Source organism: Oryctolagus cuniculus, chromosome 21, assembly GCF_964237555.1.
Source record: "Oryctolagus cuniculus chromosome 21, mOryCun1.1, whole genome shotgun sequence".
Taxonomy (NCBI): Eukaryota; Metazoa; Chordata; class Mammalia; order Lagomorpha; family Leporidae; genus Oryctolagus; species Oryctolagus cuniculus.
Window position 1 is genome coordinate 28,704,995 of NC_091452.1, and position 23,785 is coordinate 28,728,779.

The 23,785-nt window shown below is 49.0% G+C and overlaps 2 pseudogenes; both read left to right on the forward strand.

Annotated features, from left to right (window-relative positions):
• The window catches only part of LOC127485151 (protein APCDD1 pseudogene), a 98,595-nt pseudogene extending 75,478 nt beyond the window's left edge, over positions 1–23,117 (forward strand).
• Positions 22,983–23,781, forward strand: LOC127485152 (GPI transamidase component PIG-T pseudogene; annotated as a pseudogene).
• Positions 23,782–23,785: the final 4 nt, after the last annotated feature.

Sequence of the window (23,785 nt, forward strand, 5' to 3'; positions counted from 1 at the left end):
ACCTGGGTGAGCACACTGACTGTGCCTCTGCCCGCACCTCCCCCTGCTCCAGCCTCACCTGGGTGAGCACACTGACTGTGCCTCTGCCCGCACCTCCCCCTGCTCCAGCCTCACCTGGGTGAGCACACTGACTGTGCCTCTGCCCGCACCTCCCCCTGCTCCAGCCTTACCTGGGTGAGCACACTGACTGTGCCTCTGCCCGCACCTCCCCCTGCTCCAGCCTTACCTGGGTGAGCAGCGGGACCACAACTCCTGAGCCATGGCTACTCGATGATGCCAGCTGGAGGCAAGGAGAGGGCCAGGCCTGTGCCATCACTGTCCATCTTCGAGCGGCCCTCATCGAGGGCAGGGTCAGGAAGAGGGAGCTCTCCAGGGACAGGACACAGCCGAGTCCTCAGCACTCACAGGCTCCGCACTGCAAGATACAAGACACCGAGAGGGGGACTGGTCTGTGCATCTCCACCAACCCGAGAACAAGACGGGGGAACCCTCAAGCAATCCCACACCGCTCAGCCTCTTCCCATGTCACGCAAGGGCAGCCCAGGCCTCCCCGCTGACAGCAGCATCCTCACCACCCACCCCTGCTCATGCCTCGAGCAGAGACCCACAGCTCCCTTTCTGCCCAAGAGAAGCCACAGGGGCTTCTTCCAGTCCTGGACACTCGGGGGCTGGCAGGAAGACAGGCATCTCAGCATATCTGCTGTTCCTTAACAGGTCTAAGTGGAGAGAGCTTGTGTCCCCTGCCAACCCCCCCCCCAGGGAATTCCCATCAGCACATGCACAGGTTCAGGAGCCAGAGAGAAGGTGCACTGAGGGCTTAACTTCTGTGTAGACCGCAGCTCAGAGCTCAGCTTGTAAGGGGACAGGGAAGCCACCAAGAATCAAACCAGGCAGGTGGCCTAGGCATGGCCCCAGGAAAGCGGACTGATGGGCAGGCCCAGCTTCCTTTCCCAGCCAGGAATCCAAGCCTCTAAGCACAATGGCCCTCAGCCCAGGAGTCTGCCAGGTGACAGACCAGGAGCCTAAGTGCATCGATTTGGGAGATTTCTCACAGCGAACAGCCAGGCACAAAGGCTACACTCTACAGCGCTATCTGCAACTGCTTAGGCACCGCCTTCCCACTGCCTGGCCTTAAATGCACGGAGCTAAGGAGCTAAGGTGCACACCCTCGTGGCTGGGGCCGCCTTGCGGTGCAGTGGGCTAAGCTGCCGCCAGCTCGTTCCCCACCTTGGAGTGCTCCAGACCCAGTGCCCTCAGGTCACGTTCCATGTGCACAGTTGAGTGAATCACTGGCCACAGGCAACTAAACTCCACTTCCAGCCTCGCCCTGCTCCCCGGGAGGTCAGGGGGTGGAACTCTAGTCCTGTAGCTGGTTGCTCTGGCAACAGCTTTCCCAGTGGCCACACCAGGCTAGACTGAGGTGTGGTTAAAGGGGCTTATTGCCAATAAAGGGTTCTATTCACCTTACTTGTGCCTGAATGACCTCAGCAATGGGGGGGGGGGTGGATGGGTAATGAAAATTTAACAGGTGCTCGTATGCCCTCATCACTTGGGAAACCACAAGGGCTCCAGGGGTTCTGGCCAGGAGGCAGGGATGGAGACCAAAATATCTTCCCTCTATGTTGATGGATGTTTAGACAGGCAAATGGTAAATAGTCAGAGAAAAATACTGTGGCTGTTAGTCAACTTAAAGGACTGATATGAGGGTAAGAGGAATGGTGTGTCAATGAAGAGGTAAAATGGATAATCCCAGGGACTGGCATAGTGGGTTAAGCTGCTGCCTGCGACACTAGTGTCCCATATGGGTACCGGCTTGAGTCCTGGCTGCTCCACTTCCCATCCAGCTCCCTGCTCCTGTGCCCAGGAGAGCAACAGAGGCTCAAGTGCTAGGGCTCCTGCCACCTCCACAGGGACCTGGACAGAGTTCCAGGATTCGGGCTCCAACTCTGACCAGCCCTGGCTGTTGCAGCCATTTGGGGAATGAACCAGCAGATGGAAGACTTGTCTTCCCAACTCTGCATTTCAAATAGATAAAAAATCTCTTAAATAAATGGATAATCCTGTTTCAGGACAGGAAAAAGCAGGAAATTGACAAACCTAGGGGGGAAAACATGGACTTAACAGTGTGCATCATGTGGAGACCAGGTAGTAACACAGAAATTAGTATAAGACCAACAACTTGTGCCAAGAAGCCACTACCACTTGGAGTGGGAATGGGGGTGGCAGATGGACTACTTTCATTACCATCCTATCCCACGGTACTACTCATGGCTTTTAAAATAAAAAAGGAAAACACAGCCCCCTACTGCCCATCTGCTTCTGCCACAGCACAGGCTGTTGAGAGGTAGTGAGATAGACCCCGGGACAGGATCTCATCTTGCTGGACCACCAACCAAACACAAAGCAAGGAGCAAGGGTGCACCAGTCACCGCTGACTGGAGATAACAGGGGCCAAGGGTGAGTGAGCGGGACGGGAGGGGATGTCAGCTCCGAGCTGGGAGCCCAGGATCGGGATGCGAGCTTCTACCCTCACGGGATCAGCAGCCAAGAAGTGGAACTAACAGCACAGCCCACTACTTAAAGAAAATGACCCGGGGCTGACATCGTGGCACTGAAGGTTAAGCTGCCACCTGTGATGCCTGCATGCCATATAGGCGCCCATTGGAGACCCAGCTGCTCCACTTCTGAACCAGCTCCCTGCTAAAGTGCTCAGGACAGCTGAAGATGGCCCAAAAGCCTGGGCCCCTGCCACCCACGTGGGAGACCCAGAAGCAGCTCCAGGCTCCTGGATCTGACTTGGCACAGCCCAGCCTTCACGGACATTTGGGGAGTGACCCAGCAGATGGCAGACCTCTCCCTAACTCAGCCTTTCAAATACATCTGTAAAAATAAGTGGCCCAATCCTGTTTCGATGCTGGTTAAAACCAACCTGATGTCCTTGTATGTGGACATGAGTTGGCTCGAGACCATCTAGCGGTGAATGCGCCATAGTAGCCGGACCCAGCTGAGGCTGAAGGACCCCATGCCCGAGCAGCAGCCTCATCTAACTCACCTAACACAGGAAGCCCGAGCCCCTCACTGTTCATTCTCCACCCTCAACTGAACGAGAAACTCGTGTTACCTCAATAACTCCGTGGGCATATGCATCCACCACCCTTTGAATAGACGTCATCCATCCCAGAACTTCATGAGTAGGTAGAAGTTCCCTGAAAACAAGCCCTGTAAGCGGTAGCTCTTGGCTGCTCCAGTTTTTGGTCACAAGACACCCTTGCTCCTGGCTTAGTTGACCGAGATGGTTCTCAGCATCTTCATTAGCATTAACAGTGTACAAGGGGCTGGCACTGTGGTGTAGCAGGTAAAGCTGCCGCCTGCCGTGCTGCCATCCCACATGGGCACCAGTTCGAGTCCCGGCTGCTCCACTTCTGATCCCACCCTGTGCTATGGCCTGGGAAAGCAGAAGATGGCCCAAGTCCTTGGGCCCCTGCACCTGCATGGGAGACCTAGACGAAGCTCCTGGCTTTGGATCGGCGCAGCTCCGGCCACTGCAGCCACTTGGGGAGTGAACCAGCAGATGGAAGCCCTCTCTCTGCCTCTCCTTTCTGTGTAACTCTTTCATGTAAATAAAAAAATCTTTAAAAAAAAAAAAAAAGAGGGGGCGAGGAGCCACAGGCTAGGAAGAGACCTTTTCAGTGGCTGTAGTTGACGTACTAACACAATTAAGAATTATATTAACCACGAGAAAGATACCCCAGAAGTGGGATTTTCCCCTAACGAGCAAAGTGTATCAATGGACAATTCAGAGAGGGAGTCACTGTGTCCTCACTTGATCTGGAACTTAGTTCTGGAATCCAGGCACTCAAGCAGAGCATGGGGAAGACGGTAAACATGGCCGAGTTCAGCCAAGCAAGTGTAGTCTTAGGAACAGCAGCAAGGGGACTTTCGGACCACGTGAAACCCATCCGTGTTAGCTAAGGTGCTTACTGATGTCAGCTCCTGCCCTCCCAGAAGCCGGGAGGTGGGGGCCCTTCCTCCAGGTGTTGGCTGTAGCCATGAACCTGCTTGGCCATCTTGAGTCTTCTCAGCAGGCAGATGAAGGCTGCAGCCTACAGTTGTTAGGAACCCTTCGCATTTGTTCAAGTCGGCTGGAGGCCTGGTTGAAGAGGGCTCAGGGAAGCCCGGTTGGGAGTTTGGTCAAGGAATCTGCCAGCACATACCAGCAACAGCCTATTAGTCAGTAGTGATAGAGGGGTGGGTATTTGGTGCAGCCTCCATAGACCCCCCAAATCCCATATGGGAGCACCTGGGCTTCAGTCCCAGCTCCGCTCCCAATTCCAGCGTCCTGCGGACCTGCACCTGGGAAGCAGCAGGCGATGGCTCAAGTCCCTGGGTCCCTGCCACCCACGTCAGAGACCCAGGTGGAGTCAGGGGCTCCTGGCCCAGCTTCAGCTGTTGCAGGCATTTGGGGAGTCAACCAGGGATAGGCGCTCACTGTGTCTGTCTGCCTTTCAAATAACACGGAAATAAGTGGTGAGGAGAACCAAGTATACTCCTGTGCTCCATCACAGCCTTAATGGTGTGTGAGCAGTACCTGCAGGAGGAACGGAGCTTCAACCTGGAGACAGCATGGACACACAATGGGCGGTAGAAGCAAAGGGCGGAAAACACGCAGAATCTTCAGGAATTGGGTTTTAACATCTCCAGCTTTAGACTATCAAGCTAGTTACAGTTTAGGCCATGCTTTGGAGTACCAGTCAGAATACATTTATCTCAGCAGCGTTTAAAAACAACCTAAAGCAGGGCCAGCTCTGTGGCACAAGGTAAAGCTGCCGCCTGCAGTACTGGCATCCCACAAAGGTGCCGGTTTGAGTCCCAGCTGCTCCACTTCCAGTCCAGCTCCCTGCTAATGCACCTGGGAAAGCAGTAGAAGATGGCCCAAGTGCTTGGGCCTCTGCACCCATGTGGGAGACCTGGAAGAAGTTCCTGGCTCTGGCCTGGCCCAGCCCCAGCCCCAGCCCCAGTCATTGGGGCCATTTGGGGAGTGAACCAGCATGATGGAAGAGCTCTCTGCCTCTCTGTAATGCTGCCTTTCAAATAAGTCTTAAAGCAGGCAAACCAAGCAAGAACAAAGGACTGAGATGAAGTAGACCTGGACTCAAAGGTGAGAAGCAGAACCTACCTACAGCCCTGCAGCATGACACCTCGAGCCCTGAGCCACGCCGGCACCAAGCAGAGGATGGTGGGAAAGCTGCTGCACCTATTGTCGCCACCACCTCCCTGTGCTTATGAAGGAGCCGCCGAGGCCTCTCATTGGTCACGCTGAGTAGGTGCCCGCCCCCAGGCCAATCAGCTGTGAGCTGGTGTGGGGCTGACGTAATGCCCCCAGTAGCTCCCTGCACTACCTTTTTGTTTTTTTTTTTTTTAATTGTCTCCCACGTTGCACATCAGGGCTCAATCCACAGTGTCATCTCCAGTTTGTCGATGTCGCCTTGGCCAACAAAGCAGTCAGTCTGTTTTCCCACCAGACTCGGTTCCCAGAATCCCTCCAATGACTGCACCTTTTTACAATTCTGTCTTGTGTGCTTGCTTTTTGTGGTTTTTCTGGAAGGTTTTCCCCAGAAATCCACCCAACCACACACACACACACACACACACACACAGACCCTTTTCTTCCTTAATTCACATTTCAGAGAGAGGCACTTATTTCCCTCATCCCCTGCTCTGGCTGCTGTCAATGCCCTCTGGCCATAGAACACCAACCCCTCCAAGTCTCTTCTCTGAATTTTTTTAAGGTTTATTAAAACAGATTTAGAGAAGCCAGGAGCCAGGATTCCATCCAGGTCTCCCACATGGGTAACAGCGCCCAACTACTTGAGCCATCTACCCTTGGCTTTCCCAGGTGCGTTAGCAGGGAGCTGGATTGGCAGTGGAGCAACTGGGACTCCAGCCGGCACTCCAACATAGGGGGCTGGTGTTGCAAGCGGTGGCTTAACCCACTGCACCACAACACAGACCGTTCCTCTAAAAACCTTCAAGTCAGTCTTACTTTGTCCCTGCCTATAGTCATTTAGACAGCCCAAAGACATGACTAGATACACACGATACAACTAAACACCTGACTTTCATTGTTAAATGCAATCAGGTGGGTCCAGCACTGTGGTGTAGTGGGTAAAGCTGCTGCCTGCAGTGCCGGCATCCCATATGGGCACCGGTTCGAGTCCCAGCTGCTCCACTTCTGATCCAGCTCTCTGCTATGGCCTGGGAAAGTAGTGGAAAATGGCCCAACGTTTCACTACAGGTGAAATCACTTTAGATGTTTTCTTAGATAACTGAAAATTTCATTCCAAAGCCACCTATATTTTAAAAAAATTTCTAACCATCTTTGAAGGAAATTTCTCAACTCTTTCCTTTAGAAGTAGATAAAATATGACTTTATTTGGATTTTATAAAATAAGCTCTGAGTGGGGCCTCGCAGCCTCTTAGTTGATGTTCTGTTTGTCACTCCGGGTTTTGGCTCGCTCGCTGGCTCTCTCCTGTGTCTCTGTTACCTCTGTCTATCTGTCCTTACTGCCTTGCTCCCAGCTATCTGCCAGCTAATTAAGGTTGTCAGCCAACTGCTAAGTAAATGCACTGTTTGCGCAGTGCTTATACAAAATTGACCTGTTTGGTGTTAGTGTTTATCCTAACACTAACACATGATGGATGGTGCATTTCTCTGGATACACTGACCCCTCTGCCGGTTTGCAGAGAAGGGTCAGCTTATTTTAATTTGGATTGCACACTAGGTTATTTTAAACTTTGGGAATGTTAAGCTTTGAGTTGAGGTAATTTTTAAAAGTTACTGTATTCAAAGAGAACTAATTCTACCTAAAGCCTTTGTAAATCATTAAAAACCAAGTTAGTCAAATCTAAAGAGAGAGAGAGAGAGAGAGAGGGAGGAAGGGAGGGAGGGAGGGAGGGAAGAAGGAAATGGGCCAAGTCCTCAGGCCCCTGCACCCACATGGGAGACCCAGAAGACGCTCCAGGCTCCTGGCTTCAGATCAGCTCAGCTGTGGCCATTGCAGCAAATTGGGGAGTGAACCAGTGAATGGAAGTCAGCCTCTCTCTCTCTCTCTCTCTCTCTCTCTCTCTCTCTCTCTCTCTCTGCCTCTGCCTCTCTGGAGACCTCTGCCTTTCAAGTAAATAAATAAATCTAAAAAAATGGCCACAATGCAAAAGATGTGTTGAATTTTTAAAGCTATTGTCTGTAATTATATCTAATATAGTCTCAATCATTTATAAAAATGCACCACCTTTAACCAAAGTAACCAAAAGATAGAAAAATCTAGAACCTTTGATCTGTTTTTCTCCAGATCGGTTTTTCCCAGGGTCCAGACACAGTCAACACACAACAAAAGCCCCAGTGTCTACGGGGGAAGAGGGAGGTAGGGTGTCGGGGCCATGGCAGGCAGGGCAGCAGCAGGTGCACACAATCCCAGGAGCAAGTGTGCAGACAGGGGGCACCAGGAGGGGCTTCCAGGTGGGCCTCATCTCCATCTTCCTAACCTGGGCCCGGGAGCCAGGAACCCCCTGCCTGCCCCCTCCAGGTAACAGCGGGAACTCTCAGTACCCCCATGCCCTTCTTCAGCCTGTTCAGGCCCTGTGGGCACCTGGAGGGGTCTTTGCTAGTGGGTGGACCCTGGCAATCTGGGAACCCCTCTCCTGACACCTGTTCCCCCCTTTACAGTTCAGAAAGTTCTCTGCATTAACCTGTTTCAAACTTGCCTATCAATCAAAAGGGTGTGTGTGTGTGTAGTCTTGCTAGACAGATGTAGAGGTGTGGTGGATGGGCTAGATCGAGGTAGGAAAATGTGCTGTTAGCACACCAGAGAAAGCCAATCATTGCTCCCTCTCGGGGTCTTGCCCAAGAGGTGAGGGTTGAAAGGATGGTGGAACCCTGTGTCAGTGGCTGCCAAGGACCACCAAGTCCTTCCTCCAAGTAAGCAGTTGGGCGGAAGTTGGAAGGCCACCAAGGGAATCGGTGTTTGATCAGTTGTCATCAGCTTAAGTAGGCAGAAACAAGGTGAGGAGTGGGGGGGGGTGGATTGTGCACAGGAAACAGGGCTTGGGGAAGGGTCTGAGCCAATCTTGAAAGACGATGTCATGAAAAGGAATCTGAGAGGCCAGAAGCCAGCACCGTGCTATAATGGGCTAAGCCTCTCCCTGCAGTGCCAGCATCCCATATGGGCGCCGGTTCAAGTCCCAGCTGCTCGTCTTCCAATGCAGCTCTCTGCTATGGCCTGGGAAAGCAGTAGAAGATGGCCCAAGTACTTGGGCCCCTGGAAGAAGCTCCTGGCTCCTGGCTTCAGACTGGTGCAACTCCAGCCATTGCAGCCATTTGGGGAGTGAACCACCAGATGGAAGACCTCTCTCTCTGTCTCTGTATCTCTGTCTCTATCTCTATTTCTCTCTATGCCTTTCAAATAAATAAATACATGGTTAATAAAACTCCTTTTCCATGATTTCCAATGAGGAGCATGGCCTTGGAAATCCATGGTGGGAGTGAGAGGCAGGAAGACCCCTGCAGGCAGTGGTGATGGCCAGGACGTGAAGGACTCTTGGCTCCAAAGCAGCCATGGGCAGAAGACTAATGCGGCTTCTCTGAGAGGGAAGCAGACAGAGGAAACCCTCAGCAGTGCAGGCTCTCGCGCTCACCGGAAACAGCAGAGGGGCTTTTTCTGGCATCGTGGTGGAAAAAGAACGTTGCCCCCCAAGCACCTGCTGTGCAGGTGTCACCTGCCCTTCCAGGAGGTAAAGTCCCTGGCTCAGGGCTTGAGGAGAAACTCCAAGGAAGAGGTCCAAGTTCAAAGCCAGAGACTGAATCCGAGACACAGGGCCGACCCTGGAAAATGCAGGTGTGCTCCCCAAAGCCGAGGGGACACGTGTGTTCTTTTTTTTAACTTTTATTTAATGAATATAAATTTCCAAAGTACAACTTATGGATTACAATGGCTTCCCCCCCCATAACGTCCCTCCCACCCGCAACCCTCCTCTCTCCCACTCCCTCTCCCCTTCCATTCACATCAAGATTCATTTTCAATTCTCTTTATATACAGAAGATCAGTTTAGCATACATTAAGTAAATATTTCAACAGTTTGCTCCCACACAGAAACATAAAGTGAAAAATAGATGATTTTTTAAATGATGATGAAATCGTGTGTTCTGAACTCGCGCTTGGATGGGTGGGCGTGGGGTGCAGGGGCCAAGTCCCCACCTCGGGTCACCCACATCCCCTCAGAGTGCACGGGTTCGAGTTTCCCCTCTGCCTCCAACCCAGCTTTCTGCATACGCACGTCTAGGAAGGGAGCAGGCGATGGCTCGAGTGCTTCCGTCCCTGCTGCCCCTGTGGAAGACCTGGATGGAGCTCCTGGTTCCTGACTTCAGCCTGGTCCAGCCTCAGCACTGTGGGCATCTGAGGGGGGAACCATGGTGGGGAGAGCTCCCTCTGCCTCTATTCTCCCTCCCTCTCCCTCTATTCTCCCTCCCTCTCCCTCTCCCTCTTCCCTTCTACTCTCTCTCCCCCTTTCCCTCTATTCTCTGTCCTTCAAATAAATTCCTTAAATAAATCAATTTATTTTTTTTTAACTTTTATTTAATGAATATACGTTTCCAAAGTACGAATAATGGATTACTATGGCTTCCCCCCCATACCGTCCCTCCCACCCACAACCCTCCCCTTTCCCACTCCCTCTCCCCTTCCATTCACATCAAGATTCATTTTCGATTATCTTAATATACAGAAGATCAGCTTAGTATACATTAAGTAAGGATTTCAACAGCTTGCTCCCACACAGAAACATAAAGTGAAAAATAATAGATGATTTTTTTTAATGATGATGAAATCAGATCAGACCTATTGTCATGTTTAATCCCAGTGAGAGTCAAGTTGGGAGTTGATAGTTTCTATTCTTTTTTTTTTTTTTTTTTTTTTACAGAGGATCAGTTTAGTATGCATTAAGTAAAGATTTCAACAGTTTGCACCCCCATAGAAACACAAAGTGAAATATATTATTTGAGTACTCGTTATAGCATTAAATCTCAATGAACAGCACATTAATGACAGAGATCCTACATGAGGAGTAAGTGCACAGTGACTCCTGTTGTTGACTTTACCAATTGACACTCCTGTCTATGGCATCAGTAATCTCCCTATGCTCCAGTCATGAGTTTCCAAGGCTATGGAAGCCCCTTGAGTTCTCCGACTCTTATCTTGTTTAGACAAGGTCATAGTCAAAGTGGAGGTTCTCTCCTCCCTTCAGAGAAAGGTACCTCCTTCTTTGAAGACCTGTTCTTTTCACTGAGATCTCACTCACAGAGATCTTTTGCCAGAGTGTCTTGGCTTTCCATGCCTGAAATACTCTCATGGGCTTTTCAGCCAGATCAGAATGCCTTTAGGGCTGATTCTGAGGCCAGAGTGCTATTTAGGGCATCTGCCATTCTATGAGTCTGCTGAGTATCTCACTTCCCATGTTGGATCACTCTCCCCTTTATTTATTCTATCGGTTAGTGTTAGCAGGTACTAGACTTGCTTATGTGCTCCCTTTGACTCTTAGTCCTTTCATTATGATCAATTGCGAACTGAAATTGATCACTTGGACTAGTGAGATGGCATTGGTACATGCCACCTTGATGGGATTAAATTGGAGTCCCCTGGTATGTTTCTAACTCTACCATTTGGGGCAAGTCAGCTTGAGCATGTCCCAAATTATATATCTCTTCCCTCTCTTATTCCTACTCTTATGTTTAACAGGGATCACATTTCAGTTAAATTTCAACACTTAAGAATAACTGTGTATTAATTACAGAATTAAATCAGTCATATTAAGTAGAACAGACAAAAAAACTACTAAGAGGGATAATGTATTAAGTTGTTCATTAACAGTCAGGGCTATGCTGATCAAGTCACCGTTTCCCATAGTGTCCCTTTCACTTCAACAAGTTTCCTTTTTGGTGTTCAGTCAGTTGTCACCGATCAGGGAGAACATATGGTATTTGTCCCTTTGGGACTGGCTTATTTCACTCAGCATGATGTGTTCCAGATTCCTCCATTTTGTTGCAAATGACTGGATTTCGTTGTTTCTTACTGCAGTATAGTATTCTAAAGAGTACATATCCCATAATTTCTTTATCCAGTCTACCGTTGATGGGCATTTAGGTTGGTTCCAGGTCTTAGCTATTGTGAATTGAGCTGCAATAAACATTAGGCTGCAGACCGCTTTTTTGTTTGCCAATTTAAATTCCTTTGGGTAAATTCCAAGGAGTGGGATGGCTGGGTCGAACGGTAGGGTTATCTTCAGGTTTCTGAGGAATCTCCAGACTGATTTCCATAGTGGCTTGACCAGTTTGCATTCCCACCAACAGTGGGTTAGTGTCCCTTTTTCCCTACATCCTCGCCAGCATCTGTTGTTGGTAGATTTCTGAATGTGAGCCATTCTAACCGGGGTGAGGTGGAACCTCATTGTGGTTTTGATTTGCATTTCTCTGATTGCTAATGACCTTGAACATTTTTTCATGTGCCTGTTGGCCATTTGGATTTCCTCTTTTGAAAAATGTCTATTGATGTCCTTGGCCCATCTCTTAATTGGGTTGTTGGTTTTGTTTTTGTGGAGTTTCTTGATCTCTTTGTAGATTCTGGTTATTAACCCTTTATCTGTTGCATAGTTTGCAAATATTTTTTCCCATTCTGTCGGTTGTCTCTTCACTCTCCTGACTGTTTCTTTTGCAGTACAGAAACTTCTCAATTTGATGCAATCCCAATAGTTAATTTTGGCTTTGACTGCCTGTGCCTCCAGGGTCTTTTCCAGAAACTCTTTGCCTGTGCCAATATCTTGAAGGGTTTCTCCAATGTTCTCTAGTAACTTGATGGTGTCAGGTCGTAGATTTAGGTCTTTAATCCATGTTGAGTGGATTTTTGTGTAAGGTGTAAGGTAGGGGTCTTGCTTCATGATTCTGCACGTGGAAATCCAATTTTCCCAGCACCATTTATTGAATAGACTGTCCTTGCTCAAGGAATTAGTTTTAGATCCTTGATCAAATATAAGTTGGCTGTAGATGTTTGGGTTGATTTCTTGTATTTCAATTCTGTTCCATTGGTCTATCCTTCTGTTTCTGTACCAGTACCATGCTGTTTTGATTACAACTGCCCTGTAGTATGTCCTGAAATCTGGTATTGTGATGCCTCCGGCTTTGTTTTTGTTGTACAAGATTGCTTTAGCTATTCGAGGTCTCTTGTGCCTCCATATAAATTTCAGCACCAATTTTTCCAGATCTGAGAAGAAGGTCTTCGGTATCTTGATTGGTATTGCATTGAATCTATAAATTGCTTTTGGGAGAATGGACATTTTGATGATATTGATTCTTCCAATCCATGAGCATGGAAGATTTTTCCATTTCTTGGTATCCTCTTCTATTTCTTTCTTTAAGGTTTTGTAATTTTCATCGTAGAGATCTTTAACGTCCTTGGTTAAGTTTATTCCAAGGTGTTTGATTGTTTTTGTAGCTATTGTGAATGGGATTGATCTTAGAATTTCTTCCTCAGCCATGGCATTGTCTGTGTATACAAAGGCTGTTGATTTTTGTGCATTGATTTTATACCCTGCTACTTTGCCAAACTCTTCTATGAGTTCCAATAGTCTCTTGGTAGAGTTCTTTGGGTCCCCTAAATAAAGAATCATGTCATCTGCAAAGAGGGATAGTTTGAGTTCTTCCTTCCCAATTTGTATCCCTTTAATTTCTTTTTCTTGCCTAATAGCTCTGGCTAGAACCTCCAGAACTATATTGAATAGCAGTGGTGAGAGTGGACATCCCTGTCTGGTCCCAGATCTCAGTGGAAATGCTTCCAACTTTTCCCCATTCAATAGGATGTTGGCTGTGGGTTTTTCATAGATTGCTTTGATTGTATTGAGGAATGTTCCTTCCAAACCCAGTTTGCTTAGAGTTTTCATCATGAAAGGGTGTTGTATTTTATCAAATGCTTTCTCGGCATCTATTGAGAGAATCATATGGTTTTTCTTCTGCAGTCTGTTAATGTGGTGTATCACATTGATTGTCTTGCGCACATTAAACCATCCCTGCATACCAGGGATAAATCCCACTTGGTCTGGGTGGATGATCTTTCTGATGTGTTGTTGCATTCTATTGGCGAGAATTTTATTGAGGATTTTTGCATCTATGTTCATCAGGGATATTGGTCTGTAATTCTCTTTCAGTGCTGCATCTTTTCCCGGCTTAGGAATTAAGGTGATGCTGGCTTCATAGAAAGAATTTGGGAGGATTCCCTCTTCTTCAATTGTTCTGAATAGTTTGAGAAGAATTGGAGTTAGTTCTTCTTTAAATGTCTGGTAGAATTCAGCAGTGAATCCATCTGGTCCTGGGCTTTTCTTTGTTGGGAGGGCCTTTATTACTGTTTCAATTTCTGTCTCAGTTATGGGTCTGTTTAGGTTTTCGATGTCTTCCTGGTTCAATTTAGGTAGGTTGCATGTGTCCAGGAATCTATCCATTTCTGATAGGTTTCCCTGTTTGCTGGCATACAAGTCCTTGTAGTAATTTCTGATGATTCTTTTTATTTCTGTGGTGTCTGTTGTTACATTTCCTTTTTCATCTCTGATTTTATTGATTTGGGTCTTTTCTCTTCTTTTTTTAGTTAGTTGGGCCAATGGGGTGTCAATTTTGTTTATTTTTTCAAAAAACCAGCTCCTCGTTTGGCTGATTTTTTGTAATGTTTTTCTTGATTCAATCCTGTTAATTTCTTCTCTGATTTTAATTATTTCTCTTCTCCTACTAGATTTGGGTCTGGTTTGCTGTAGGTTTTCTCGATCCTTGAGGTGAATAGAAAGCTCATCTATTTGGTGCCTTTCCAATTTCTTGATGTAGGCACCTATTGATATAAACTTTCCTCTTAACACTGCTTTTGCTGCGTCCCATAAGTTTTGGTATGTTGTGCTGTTATCCTCATTTACTTCCAGAAAGTTTTTGATTTCTCTTTTGATTTCTTCTATGACCCATTGTTCATTCAGGAGCATGTTGTTCAATCTCCATGTGTTTGCGTATGCTCTAGGGATTCCTGAGTTGCTAATTTCCAACTTCATTCCTTTATGGTCTGAGAAGCTGCATGGTATGATTCTAATTCTTTTGAATTTGCTGAGACTTGCTTTATGGCCTAGTATGTGGTCAATCCTAGAGAAGGTTCCATGTACTGCTGAGAAGAATGTATAATCTTTAGCTGTAGGATTGAAAGTTCTGTATATATCTGTTAGATCCATTTGGGCTATAGTGTCGTTTAAATCTACTGTATCCTTGTTGATCTTCTGTCCTATTGATCTGTCTATTTCTGAGAGTGGAGTATTGAAGTCCCCCAGTACTATTGTATTGGGGTCTAAGTCTCCCTTTAAGTCCGTTAACAAATCTTTTAGATAAACCGGTGCCCTGTAGTTAGGTGCATATACATTGATAATTGTTATATCTTCCTGTTGAATTGATCCCTTAATCATTATGTAGTGTCCCTCTTTGTCTCTCTTAATGGTTTTTGTGGTAAAGTTTATGGTGTCTGATATTAAGATGGCTACGCCTGCTCTTTTTTCATTTCTGTTGGCATGGTATATCTTTTTCCAGCCTTTCACTTTCAGTCTGTATGGATCTTTGTTGGAAAGATGTGTTTCTTATAAGCAGCAAATAGATGGGTTTTGTTTTTTAACCCAATCAGCCAAACGGTGTCTTTTAACTGGACAGTTCAGGCCATTCACGTTCAATGTGACTAATGATAAGTGGTAACTTTGCCCTGCCATTTGCCAAAGATAAGTTCTAATATATGCTTTGAATTCCCTGTGATCTTTAGCTGTGAGCTTTCCTTCCTTGGTTTCCTTCCTTTACCTTCTTTCATATTGATGACCGTGTTTCTTTGTTTCTGTGTGTAACACATCTTTAAGCATCTTTTGCAGGGCTGGACGAGTGGCAACAAATTCTTTCAGTTTCTGTTTGTTATGAAAAGTCTTTATTTCACCTTCATTCACAAATGAGAGCTTGGCAGGATATAATATTCTGGGCTGGCAGTTGTTCTCTCTTAGTACCTGGGCTATATCTTGCCATTCCCTCCTAGCTTGTAGAGTTTCTGATGAGAAGTCAGCTGTGAGTCTGATTGGAGATCCTCTGAGAGTAATCTGACGTTTCTCTCTTGCACATTTTAGGATCTTTTCTTTATGTTTCACTGTGGAGAGTTTAATTACAACGTGCCGTGGTGAGGGTCTCTTTTGGTCGTGTTTATTAGGGGTTCTGTGAGCTTCCTGTACTAGGATTTCTCTGTCCTTCTCCAAACCTGGGAAATTTTCTGCTAATATCTCACTAAAAAGGCCTTCTAATCCTTTCTCCCTCTCCATGCCTTCAGGAACTCCTAGAACCCGAATGTTGGGTTTTTTAATAGTATCCTGAAGATTCCCGACAATATGTTTTAGATTCCTAATTTCCTCTTCTTTTCTTTGGTCTGACTGTATCCTTTCCTGTTCTCTGTCTTCTAAGTCCGATATTCTCTCTTCTGCTTCTCCCATTCTGTTTGTAAGGCTCTCTATTGTGTTTTTCATTTGATCTATTGAATTCTTCACTTCAGTCACTATCCCAGTTTCCTGTTGTACTAGTTGTTTCGTTTCATTTTGATTCCTCCTTAATATTTCATTTTCACGAGAGAGATTTTCTATCTTGTCCATTAAGGATTTCTGTAGTTCAAGAATTTGTTTTTGAGAACTTCTTAATGTTCTTATCAATTTTTTGAGATCTGCTTCTTGCATTTCTTCTATGTCATCATCCTCATAATCTTGAATTGGGGTGTCTTTTTCATTTGAGGGCTTCATGGTGACTTCCTTGTTTTTATTACCTTGGTTTTTGCGTTTGTTATTTGTCATATTGGAGATATTTGGTTTCTTCACTGTGGTGCTTTTTCTTGTTATACTACGACTCTAGATTAAGTGGACTATCTGTTTTTGAGGGAGCCTTAGGGCTTGAGATGGGTGTGGCCTGAGAGCTCTGTTTGGTGTGCCTAAGGTGACACTCCCAGGTTAGGCGTGGTAAACCTCTCTCTCTCTCTTTTTTTTTTTTTTTTGATTCAACAGGGAAGTTATTCTGCACAGCTGAACAAAGTTGGAGGTAGTTAGCAGGCGAATGATATACCCACAGGAGCCAGAGATCAGAAGCTCTTTCCCAAGGACCACACAGGGAATCTGTTCGGCCCTTAGAGTGGGCTCAAATTCTCCTTCAGTCTCCCACTGGGTTGCCAAAGTTACGGAATTGTAGCGTCTCTGGAGAGTGCTCACGTGAATTCCGTGAGTTCTCTCCCCCACCGTCTCTTTTTCCACAGTCTCAGTTCAGTAGCACCATAAATTTACTAAGTCCTAATCTCCTGTTAATTCACCCCACCCAGAGTCAGGTTTTTCTGCTAGGCTCAGGGCCGGTGCAGACCTGAGGTCGCTCTGCTTATGACGTATGTCCAAGATGGCGCCTGCTCTTTGTCTTGCTCGCCCTTGAGAGGTGAGCGGAGAGAGAGAAACCCGTGTCCATACCAGTCACCTTTTTTTTTCCCCCTCTCTCTCTTCCAGTTAGCTTGGTGAAGTCCCCCCCGCCCCGGGGGTCGTTCCCTCTAGTCTCCTCTCTCCGCTTGCCTGCCGGTGTCTCGGGTTATTGAGGTTCGGCTCACCTCGCGTTCCAGCGCTGGTGTGTTGAGTCTGCCGCTGATGTCCCGAACTGTGGGCTCCCACGCTCTCCACGCAGGTCTGCTCCCCTTCCAGCGCCGATGTGTGGACTCGGAGCCCTGGACTTCCCAAGTCTCCCCGCTGTTGCACTCCCCTTCGAGCACTTGCGGGCAGACCCTGCAGCTTGCGCAGCTCAGTCCCGCTGCTCGGCTTCCGCGGCTCAGTCCCGCGGCTCGGTCCTGCGGTTCGGCTTTCGCGCGCGGTGGGCGACCTTGTTCTCCCAGTAGGTCCTCCGATTCACGCCCACTGGATCCAGAAGAGTTTTGTCTGCAATATTTTCCTGGTTCTTTTTTCTGAGGCTACCGTAATTCCCCTTTTATTCAACTAAATTTTCCCAGACTATCGGTGCGCGCCCTCACTATTCCGCCATCTTGGCTATATATCAATAAATCAATTTATTAAAAGACACCAGTCCTATATTATGGGCCATCACAATCAACTATGACCTGGTCTTACTTATATGCACAAAGACTATTTCCAAATGATGCCACCTTCACAAGTGCTGGGAGTTAGGAGACAGGTAATAGTGTCTCCTTAATAGCCTTTCAATCCCTGATCTTGGGGTTATTTTCTGTCTACTTAGATCTTCTTTGTTTCTGAATTGTTATCCATGTGCAACTCTTCATCTCTGTGGTTAAGCTTATTCTTAAGAATTTTATTCGAGGCTGGCACTATGCCATAGTGGGTAAAGCCACTGCCTGCAGTGCCAGCATCCCATATGGGCGCCGGTTCAAGTCCCGGCTGCCACTTCCGATCCAGCTCTCTGCTGTGGCCTGGGAGAGCAGTGGGAGATGGCCCATGTCCTGGGGCCCTTGCACCCATGTGGGAGACCTGGAGGAAGCTCCTGGCTCCTGGTTACAGATCGGCGCATCTCTGGCCATTGGGGCCATCTGGGAAGTGAACCAGTGGGTGGAAGACCCCCCCCCTCTCTCTGTCTCTCTGTCTCTGTCTCTCCTTCTCTTTCTCTAACTCTGACTTTAAAATAAATAATTAAATCTTAAAAAATTTTATTTTCGATGACACTATTTTGAGTGAGATTCTCTTAATTTACTTTTTGGACAGTTCATTGTTGTGTGTAGAAATATGATAGCTTTTTTCAGATTTGTTTATTTGAAGGAAAGAGTTACAGAAAGAGAAAAAGAGAGAGACAGAGACATCTTCCATCCGCTGGTTCACTCCCCAAATAGCCACAATGGCTGGAGCTAGGCAGATGTGAAGCCAGGAACTTCCTCCAGGTCACCCAAGTGGGTGTGGGGATCAAATGCTTGGGCCATCTTCGACTGCTGGGTCTTGAACCGGTGCCCATATGGGATGCCAGCACTGCAGGCCAGGGCTTTAACCCACTGCACCACAGCGCTGGCCCTGAGCCTATCTAGTACTTTTGTTGAGGCTTCAGTTTTTGTGGAGCAGGTGTTGTGGTGCAGTGGATAAAGTGGGTTAAGAGCACTGGTTGGAATCCCAGCTGCTCCACTTCCAATCCAGCTTCCTGCTAATAAGGGTCTTGGGAAAGCAGTGGAAGATGGTCCAAGTGCTTGGGCCCCTGCACCCATGTGGGAGACCTAGATGGAGTTCCTGGCCCCTGGCTTTGGCCTGGCCTAGATCTGGCTGTTGTAGACATTTGGGGAGTGAACCAGCAGATGGAAGATTCTGTCTCTCCCTCCCTCTTTCTCTTTTTCAAATAGGCAAGTAGATCATTCATTTTAAAAATTTATGCATACATGATCACACCTAATGCAAACATAATTTCACATCTTCCTTTCCAGCTGGGGTCCTTTAGTTTCTTTTTCTTCTCTAATTGTTCTGGCTGGGCAATGGTGACTAACATGTCAATGAACCTGGGACTGCAAATACCTCATCTAGGGGTGATTTTACTTCCTTTGCACATGCAATTTATTGATTTTAAAGGCAGAGTTAGAGAGAGAGACAGAGAGAGAGGTCTTCCATCCACTGGTTCACTCCCCAAATGGCCACAACGGCTGGAACTAGGCCAATCTGAAGCCAGGAGCCAGGAGCTTCTTCTGGGTCTCCCATGTGGGTGTGCACAGGAGCCCAAAGACTTGGGCCATCCTCTGCTGCCTTCCCAGGCACACTAGCAGAGAGCTGGAGAAGAAGTGGAACAACTGGGACTTAAAGCGGTGCCCATATGGGATGCTGGTATCGCAGGCAGCAGCTTTACCCACTACACACAATGCCAGCCCCAGGAGTTTTCAACACTTAAGCTAGTCCACATTGACCCCCAGGATTCACCTATTACCATTTGTGATTTCCCACCCATGTTCTACCTCCAGCAGGGGCCTCTGCCTGGGTAAAGCTGTGATTCTTTGATCTGCCAGTCACATCCGTTTTCGGAGGAATGTTTTGTCTGTGACCTCATCTCTCATGTATCCAAGGAAAGTTAATTTTCAGTTTGTTAAGCTTTTCTCTTGTTTTGAAGCTGTGAGTGCCAAGCCCCATGTTTCCTACATTGGCCCACATCCTGGAAATCTATTTGTCCTTTTTGTTTTAAATAATGGAAATTTAGGTTTGCTTGTTTCACCAGCAGGTGGTCTCTTATCATCCCTTTTCCTGAACAAAAGGGAAGTGATGTACCAGGAAGAGTTCAATTTTTGAAAAATAGGAATAAGTGGCATCCTAGAATTAAAGCCTGGGCACCAGGCAGCCTTGAGTGTTCTTTCCCTGTTCTTCCTCGTGTGTGAGCTTTGACATCAGGTCTGTCCTGTCTGGCTGAGAGAAGTCTAAACATGTGGAGCATGGACTCTCATTAGTGGAAGTGTTACTGAAACCTAAGTCCTCATCAACAGTGACAGATTAACGAGGACAAAGCTGGAGGATGAAAGAAAGAGCAAGTTTAATTATCTACCAGTGGATGAGGAGGGTAGCAGTATCCTCCAAGGGGTGGTCTGGAGGTCTTAAGAAGTGCAAAAGAGCAGGTTGGGCTGCAAGTCAGGAGTTGAAGGTAGGGGCTAAGGAACAGGTAGATGACAAAACTGTTTGATAACAGGGTGTGTTATCAACCTCAGATATCAATGCGGGGGCCAGTGCTGTGGCGTAGCGGGTAAAGCATCCACCTGCAGTGCCGCCATCCCATATGGCCACCAATTCAAGTCCCGGCTGCTACACTTCTGATCCAGCTCTCTGCTCTGGCCTGGGAAAGCAGTGGAAGATGGCCCAAGTCCTTGAGACCCTGCACCAACATGGGAGACCCAGAGGAAGCTCCTGGCTCCTAGCTTCAGATCGGCATAGTACAGGCCATTGTGGCCAAATGGGGAGTGAACAAACAGATGGGAGACTTTTCTCTCTCTCTGCCTAACTATTTCAAGTAAATAAATCTTTTTTAAAAAAAGATAAATTTAGGGACAGGTATTTGGCATAGCAGTTAGGATGTCTCTTGGAATCACTGCCTCACGTATCAGAGCACTTGGTTTTGAGTCTCAGCTCTGCTTCTAATTCCAGCATTCTTGCTAATGCACACCTGAGAGTCAGCAGGTTAAATGGCTCAAGTAGTTGGGTGCCTACCACCCATATGGGAGGCCTGCATTGAGTTCCTGGCTGCCAGCTTTGCTTGGTCCAGCCCTGGCCTTTGTGGGCATCTAGAGAGGGAACCAGTGGATGGAAGAGTTCTGTCTATGTGCGGGTAATTAGGCACACGAGGCAATTCAAAGATGGTGCCCAAAGGAAGTAAAGTGGGTGGAACCCAAAGCTAATTGGCCACACAACATCAGGGGAAGTGATAACAACTGATGATGAGTGTATAGACATATGGCTAGTCCTATAAAAAACTGCCCCATAAACTGACCTTTTAAGTGATTGGTTGGTCCTTATGCCCTGCCCCAATGACTCTGCAGTTTTGTGCTTTAAAAGCCTTTGTTATGCGTGCAATAAACGAGTTCTTGCTTGACTTGACGCCCCTCTTCATCTGATTGTCTCCGGGATCAGAAGGCTGTGGAACGGGCAAGCAGCGCACTTACCTTTCCTCGGACCCAGTCCATCCTTGTTCGGGTGAACTAAGACCCTGCATCTGGCACCCAACGTGGGGCTCGAACCGTAACTTTTCGGCTGAGGCTAAGCAGTCTCCCAGGGTAAGTGAAACCCTCAGTATGGGTAATGCAGTTTCATCCAAAGAGGACAAGACCTTAAAGGCCTTACAGGACTTGGGAGAGCCCAAAGACTCAGAGGAAGATGGCAGGGAAAGAGAATGGGCTAAGAGTAATCAGGAAGCAAAAACGAAAGTAAAAGTCACTCCACCTAACCCATCTGCCCCAGAGGGACCGGAACCCCCCCCCATACCTCCCGGGGGCAGAGGTGGCCTCCCCCTATGTAGAGCCACGGAGGGAGCTACGTGATCTGGACCCTTGCGATTGCTCAGGAGGAGGGAGGAGAAATGAGAGGACCTATGTGGGAGCAGCCACTGGCATGGCAGCAGCTATGCCACTTTCTCTGCTGGTGCTGCTGACCCTGGGGCCAGGCGGCTGGGGCCAGGCAGAGTCCCCACACGACACTGTGCGGGAGGATCACCACGCATGGAGCCCAGTGGGGACCACAGGAGCTGGAGTGGCAGTGGTAGGGGTGGCCCCGGGCCAGCAGTGGCCTCGGCATGGGGCCGACAGCTGCCACCTGCTGGGTCGAGCGGCAGCGCGGACCCAGAGGATGATGGCAGTAAGTGCTGGGGCTGGCAGCTTGGGCGGGGGAAGGGGAGGGCTGCAGCTCCGGGCCCCTCTCTCCACTGCCGAACAAAGCAGGGGACGCAGGGCCGGGCGAGGAGAGGCCGGGGTGGCTCGCCAAGAGGCCATGATGTGGACGCGGGCCGGCCATGGACCCTGGCCTGACAGTGCCGAGCAAGTGTGCGCCTCGCACCACTGCACTGTGCCCACTGGGTATGGGGTGCTCTGCAGCCGCCTGAGGCCAGGGTCTATTCTGGCTGCCTGCAGGCTACAGCCGAGGAGTGGTGTCGGCACACGCCCCATGCCTGAGCACTCCTGGACCCAGCTGGAGGCGGAGGGTGGTGCGCGCCGAGTTGCGGGGCTGCACAAGCACCAGTTTGGAGCGTGGCGAGCGGGCGCGCCCCGAGGAGCACTGGAGATGTCCTGGCCGTGTCGCCTCCTGTTCAGATACCTGTTCCCGGCCCTCCTGCTGCACAGGCTGGGAGAGGGTTCTGCTCTCCCTCATCTAGACAGCAGGACCCATCCTAGGTCCTTGGACAAGAGCGCCTGGAGGGCTTTCAAGGAATCCCAGTGCCATCACATGCTGAAACATCTGCACAATGGCGTGCACATCACCGTGCAGATGCCACCCACCACTGAGGGCCACTGGGTCTCCATGGGCCAGGTGGAGTCAGACCCGAAGTCAAATCGGGTCCAGAGTTCATCACCCAGTCTTACAGATTCTACGACAACAACAACTTTCAGGTCTACCAGTTTTATTATGGCAGCAACAAACCCCACCTACACCCTCATCATCTGAGGCAAGATCCACCTCCGCCAGGCCTCCTGGATCATCCGTGGTGGCAGCGAAGCTGACTGCCAGCTGCACACCATGCAGGTCATCTGCCACTTGGAGGCAGTCACTGAGCAGCTCAGCCAGTGCATGAACCACACATGCCCGGGCTTCCTGGCCACGGGGACCCCTGGGTGCAGGACGTGGCTTACAACCTGTGGTGGGAGGAGAATGGCTGAGAGTACACCAAAGCCTTGAACTTCACATGCACGAGCTGCAGCTGGTCTGGGTGGAGAAGCAGTACCTGCACCACAACCTGGACCACCTGGTGGAGGAGCTCTTTCTTGGCCATATCCACACCGATACCGCCCAGTGAATGTTCTACTGGCCATCCAGTTACCAGCCTCTGCTGCAGAATGCTAAGAACCACGACCATGCCTGCACAGCCCGTCGCATCATCTTCCTCCCCTTTCTCTTTCAGACTCCCAGGTGGTCTTTTTCTTAGCCCGCTGCCTCTTAAAAGTCAGCCCAGACCCCGTGTCCCCTTGGAGGGCTTCCCCTGTAGGAGCTGAGCTTGGGACCCCACCTTTGGAAACTGGCTGCCCCTGTCATCTCAGGGCCTCACCCTTAGCACCACACCTACCCCGCTGTTGGCCTTGTTTGCTCCTCCATGGAGCCAAATCTCCCTTTGCCACTGTGCGCCACCACCCTAGCATGGGCCACACTGGACCACTTCCACCTGCAGGCTGAGGCCCTGATCACACCGCTGATGCACACCATTACCCACTACCACGTACCAGGATGTCATCCGGGACAGCTGAAAGACCTATGCAGTCTACCTGCTCGACACAGCCCTGATCAACAGCTCTCTCAGCCTCCAGCTCAAGTGGAAGAGACCCCAGAGAGCAAGGCCCCACCGGTGCCCTTCCTGCACGCCCAGCACTATGTGAGTGGCTACGGGCTGCAGAAGGGGCAGCTGAGTACCCTGCTGTACAACACCCACCCATACCGCGTTTTCCCCGTGCTGCTGCTGGACACTGTGCCCTGGTACCTGCGGCTCTACGTGCACACGCTCACCATCACATCCAAGGGCAAGGAGAACAAACCAAGTTACATCCACTACCAGCCTGCCCAGGACTGCCTGCAGCCCCACCTCCTGGAGATGCTCATTCAGCTGCCCGCCAGCTCAGTCACCAAGATCTCCATCCAGTTTGAGTGAGCCTTGCTCACGTGGACCGAGTACACTCCAGACCCCAACCACGGCTTCTCTGTCAGCCCACCCATCCTCAGTGCCATTGTGCCCAGTTTGGTGGCAGCCACACCAGTGGACTGGGAAGAGAGCCCCCTCTTCAGTACCCTATTCCCGGTCTTCAATGGCCCCAGCTACTTTGTGCGACACTGTACATGGAGCCACTGCTGGTGAGCCTGCCAACGCCGGACTTCAGCATGCCCTACAATGTGATATGCCTCACATGCACTGTGGTGGCTGTGTGCTACGGCTCCTTCTACAACCTCCTCACCAGAACCTTCCACATTGAGGAGCCTAGCACCGGCAGCCTGGCCAAGAGGCTGGCCTAAATGA